Source organism: Opisthocomus hoazin, unplaced genomic scaffold, assembly GCF_030867145.1.
Source record: "Opisthocomus hoazin isolate bOpiHoa1 unplaced genomic scaffold, bOpiHoa1.hap1 HAP1_SCAFFOLD_320, whole genome shotgun sequence".
NCBI lineage: Eukaryota > Metazoa > Chordata > Aves > Opisthocomiformes > Opisthocomidae > Opisthocomus > Opisthocomus hoazin.
Window position 1 is genome coordinate 25,972 of NW_027448994.1, and position 5,382 is coordinate 31,353.

The following is a 5,382-nucleotide window of genomic DNA, read 5'->3' on the forward strand; positions in this document are numbered from 1 at the left end:
GGGCTGGGTGGAGATTTGGGGTGCAGGGGGGACCCCGAAACCGGGGGGGGTCCCCGAAATCAGGGGGGTCTCCAAAACCTGTGGGGACGGGGCTGGGTCTTGGGAGGCCACCCCAGGGTCTTGGAGGAGCTGTTGAGGTCTTGGAGGAGCCATTGGGTTCATCAATGGGTTGGGAGAGATCATTGAGGGCTGGGTGGAGATTTGGGGTGCAGGGGGGGTCCCCGAAACCGGGGGGGGTCCTCTAAATCTGGGGGGGTCCCGAAATCGGGGGGAGCCCCAAAACCTGGAGGGGGGGCCACCCTGGGGTCTTGGAGGGGCCGTTGGGGTCTTGGAGGAGCCGTTGGGGTCTTGTTGGGTTCTTGGAGGAACCGTTGGGTTCATCAAGGGGTTGGGAGAGGAGATCGTTGAGTGCTGGGTGGAGATTTGGGGTGCAGGGGGACCCCGAAATCAGGGGGGGTCCCCAAAACCCAGGGTGGGGCACCCCAGGGTCTTGGAGGAGCCGTTGGGGTCTTGTTGGGTTCTTGGAGGAGCCGTTGGGTTCATCAAGGGGTTGGGAGACGAGATCGTTGAGTGCTGGGTGGAGATTTGGGGTGCAGGGGGGGTCCCCGAAATCGAGGGGGGTTCCCTAAATCTGGGGGGGGGTCCCCGAAATCGGGGGGGGGCCCCAAAACCTGGAGGGGGGGCCACCCTGGGGTCTTGGAGGGGCCGTTGGGGTCTTGGAGGAGCCGTTGGGGTCTTGTTGGGTTCTTGAGGAACCGTTGGGTTCATCAAGGGGTTGGGAGAGGAGATCGTTGAGTGCTGGGTGGAGATTTGGGGTGCAGGGGGGGACCCCGAAATCAGGGGGGGTCCCAAAGCCCAGGGTGGGGCACCCCAGGGTCTTGGAGGAGCCGTTGGGGTCTTGTTGGGTTCTTGAGGAGCCGTTGGGTTCATCAAGGGGTTGGGAGACGAGATCGTTGAGTGCTGGGTGGAGATTTGGGGTGCAGGGGGGGTCCCCGAAATCTAGGGGGGTTCCCTAAATCTGGGGGCGTCCCCGAAATCAGGGGGGGTCCCCAAAAGCCAGGGTGGGGCACCCCGGGGTCTTGGAGGAGCCATTGGGGTCTTGGAGGAGCCGTTGGGTTCATCAAGGGGTTGGGAGAGGAGATCGTTGAGTGCTGGGTGGAGATTTGGGGTGCAGGGGGGGTCCCCGAAATCGAGGGGGGGTTCCCTAAATCTGGGGGCGTCCCCGAAATCAGGGGGGGTCCCCAAAAGCCAGGGTGGGGCACCCCGGGGTCTTGGAGGAGCCATTGGGGTCTTGGAGGAGCCGTTGGGTTCATCAAGGGGTTGGGAGAGGAGATCGTTGAGGGCTGGTGGAGATTTGGGGTGCAGGGGGGGTCCCCGAAATCGAGAGGGGTCCCCGAAATCGGGGGGGGCCCCAAAACCTGGAGGAGGGGCCACCCCAGTGTCTTGGAGGAGCTGTTGGGGTCTCGTTGGGTTCTTGGAGGAGCCGTTGGGTTCATCAAGGGGTTGGGAGAGGCCGTCACCGGGTGCCAGATGGAGATTTGGGGTGCAGGGGGGGACCCCGAAACCGGGGAGGGGTCCCCGAAATCAGGGGGGTCCCCAAAAGCCAGGGTGGGGCACCGCAGGGTCTTGGAGGAGCCATTGGGGTCTTGGAGGAGCCGTTGGGTTCATCAAGGGGTTGGGTGAGGAGATCGTTGAGGGCTGGGTGGAGATTTGGGGTGCGGGGGGGGTCCCCAATATCTGGGGGGTCCTCAAAATCTGGGGGGGGTCCCCGAAATCAGGGGGGGGTCCCCAAAACCTGGAGGGGGGGCACCCTGGGGTCTTGGAGGAGCCGTTGGGTTCATCAAGGAGTTGGGAGAGGTCGTCACCGGGTGCCAGGTGGAGATTTTGGGTGCGGGGGGGGGTCCCCAATATCTGGGGGGGTCCTCAAAGCCCAGGGGGGGTCCCCAAAACCTGGAGGGGGGGTCTGGGGTCTTGGGGGGCCACCCCGGGGTCCTGGGGGGGTCACTGGGGTCAATGAGCTGGGGGAGGTCGTCACCGGGCGCCGGCTGGAGATCCGGGGTGGGGGGGGGACCCCAAAACCAGGGGGGGGTCCCCAATACCTGGGGGGTCCCCGATACCACGGGGGGGTCCCCAACACCTCGGGGGGGGGTCGCGGGTTCGGGGGGGCGGTGCCAGCCCCCCAAAACGGCTCCCCCCCCCCCCCCCCAGTGCCCCAGTGATGGCGACGGCGACGCAGGACGGTGAGGGGGCGGGGCTTAATTGGGGGCGGGGCTTAATTGGGGGGGCTTAATTATGGCGGGGGGTGTTTAATTGGGGGGGTGTTTAATTGGGGGGGGCTGTATTGATTTTGGGGGTGGGGGATTCATTTGGGGTGCACGTTTAATTGGGGGGGGCCTTTAATTAGAGGGTGCTTAATTGGGGGGCATTTAATTGGGGGGGGTAATTGGGGGGGCCTTTAATTGGGGGGGTTGATTGGGGGGGTTAATTGGGGGGGCCTTTAATTGGAGGCTGTTAATTGGGGGGGGCTTTATTTTGGGGGCTGTGATTAATTAGGGGTGTTTAATTGGGGGGAGTCCTTAATTGGGGGGGGCCCTTAATGGGAGGGGCCCTTAATTGTGGGGACCCTTGATTGGGGGGGCCCTTAATTGGGGGGGGCCCTTAATTAGGGCTAATTGGGGGGCCACTTAATGGGGGGGCTTTTGGGGGACTCTTTAATTGGCGGTGTTTAATTGGGGGGCCCTTTAATGAGGGGGGGGCTGCATTTAATTGGGGGGTTAGTTGGGGGTGCTTAATTGGGTGATTAATTGGGGGTGTTTAATTGGGGGGGTGATTAATTGGGGGGTTTATTTGGGGGGTGTCTAATTGGGGGGGCTGAATTTATTCTGGGGGGGGTGGTATTTAATTAAGGGGGGTGTTTAATTAAGGGGGTTTTTAATTAAGGGGGGGTTTAATTAGCAGGGTGTTAATTGGGGGGTTGTTTAATTGGGGGCTGTTAATTGGGGGGTTAATTTCGGGGGGGTTGCTTCATTCTGGGGATTCATGGGGGGGGCTGGGGGGTGCAGCCCCCCCCCCCCCCGTGACACCTCCCCCCCCCCCCAGGGCCACCCAGAGGTGCCCCCCCCGCCCCCCCCCCGGGGAAATAAACGGAGCCCCCCGCTCCCGGCTGCCCCCCCGCGTCCGGCTGTCCTTGGGGGGGGCACGGGGGGGGTCCGGCTGTCCTGGGGGGGGGGGCTGGGGCGGGGGGGGCACGGGGGGGGTCCCCGGGGGTCCGTCTGCCCTTGGGGGGGGCCCACAGACCGACACGGGGGGGGTCACGCCATCACCCTCCCCCCCTTTTATTTCCCCCCCCCCCCCCATCCCGGGGGGGGCTCCCCGCTCCCGGCTGCGGGCGGCAGGGGCGTGGCCGCAGGGGGAGGGGGCGTGGCCACAGGGGGCGGGGGGCGAGGCCGCAGGGGCGGGGGCGTGCCGCAGGGGGAGAGGGCGAGGCAGCAGGGGCGGGGGCGTGGCAGCGGGGCGGGGGCGTGGCCGCAGGAGCCAGGGCGTGGCCGCAGGGAGTGGGGGCGTGGCTTCGGCAGGGGTGGGGGCGTGGCCACAGGGAGAGGGCGAGGCAGCAGGGGCGGGGGCGTGGCCACATCAGGGTTCGGGGGCGTGGCCGCAGGGTGAGAGGGCACGGGGGGGGGCACAGGGAGCGGGGGGGGGGGGGGTCAGGGACCTGAGGGGGGGGGGGAGCACACGGGGGGGGGGTCCCAGGGCTGCAGCCGAGGGGAGCGAGGGGGTGGGGAGGGGACACGAGGCCGGGGGAGGGGACACGGGGGTGGGAGGGGGCACAGGGAGGCGGGGGGGGCGGGGGGAGGCGGGGGGGAGGCGGGGAGGCCGCGGGGGGGGGGCACCGAGACACGGAGACCCCCGGCCCGCCGTCCAAGATGGCGCCGGGAGGGCCCAAGATGGCGGCGGGCGGGAAGGAGGGGCCGCGCCCCCTTCCCCTGCGCGCCACGCCCCCTTCCCCTGCGCGCCACGCCCCCGCGCTGCGCGCCACGCCCCCTCGCTGCGGGACACGCCCCTCGCTGCGGGACACGCCCCCCTTCCCCTGCGCGCCACGCCCCCGCGCTGCGGGCCACGCCCCCGCCCCGCGTTATGGCGCCCCCGCCTCTCACAGCCACGCCCACTTCCCGGAGGGCCACGCCTCCCGCATGGCCACGCCCCCGCCCCGTATTACGGCACCCGCTGCCCTGAGCGCCACGCCCCCTCCAGCATGGCCACGCCCACTTCCCGGAGGGCCACGCCCCCTCCCCGCGTTATCACCCAGTTCTTTATTTAACATCCGTCATTTAATTAATGTTAATGAGGTCTGCAGAGTAAGGTCATTAATATAAATTAATATTCATGAGAGGGCGGGCGCTAGCAATGCTAATGAGGCCACACGCAGCACCCGGTGAGTTAATTAACGTTAATAAGCGGGTAGCCGTTACCGATTAACAGCTCATTAATATTCATGGAGGCTGCCGTAGCCGCTGCCACATATTATCTTATTAATATTCATCAATAATAGCTTATTAATATTCATGAGGCAGGCACTACTGATTCTAATGAGTGCAGCACCCAGTGAGTTAATTAATGTTAATTAATAGGCAGCCGGTAGCGATTAACAGCTCATTAATATTCATGGTACTCCCGTAGCCACTTAATATTCATGGCGGGCGGGCACAAATCCCCATTGGCTCATTAATATTCATAAGGAGCAGGGACAAAGCTTTGCTGGCTCATCGATCATGAGGGCGGGGCGGGGTGGGGCGGGGCGGGGGGCCCCTCCCCAGGAAGGGGGGGGGTCGCGCTCTTGGGGTCCCCCCTGGGAGGCTCTGACCCCGCCCACCCCCCCGGGACCCCCTCCCGTGTCCCCCCCCCGGGACCCCCAAGTGCCCTTTGTCCCCCTGTGCCCCCCCCATCCCCTGTGTCACCCCCCTGTGTCCCCCCCGCCCCCCCCCGTCCCCCCTGACCCCCCCATGTCCCCTTGTCACCCCTTGTGACCCCCCCGTGTCCCCCCCTGCCACCTCGGTGACGCTGCGCCAGCCCCTGCCCGCCCCGCGGGAGTGCCCAGGGGGACACGGGGACATCATGGGGACATCATGGGGACATCATGGGGACATCATGGGACATCATGGGGACATCATGGGACATCATGGGACGTCATGGGGACATCATGGGACATCATGGGGACGTCATGGGACATCATGGGGACATCATGGACATCATGGGACGTCATGGGGACATCATGGGACATCATGGGACATCATGGGACATCATGGGGACATCATGGGGACATCATGGGGACGTCATGGGACGTCATGGGGACATCATGGGACGTCATGGGGACATCACAGGGAC

General features: G+C 65.4%; 1 long non-coding RNA gene across 1 annotated transcript; it reads left to right on the top strand.

The window, feature by feature from the left end:
* Positions 1-2,045: 2,045 nt before the first annotated feature.
* Positions 2,046-3,168, top strand: LOC142360130 (uncharacterized). Its single transcript, XR_012762849.1, has 3 exons — positions 2,046-2,058; positions 2,209-2,240; positions 3,100-3,168. It is a non-coding gene; the product is annotated as an uncharacterized LOC142360130 (long non-coding RNA).
* The last annotated feature ends 2,214 nt before the right edge of the window (positions 3,169-5,382 follow it).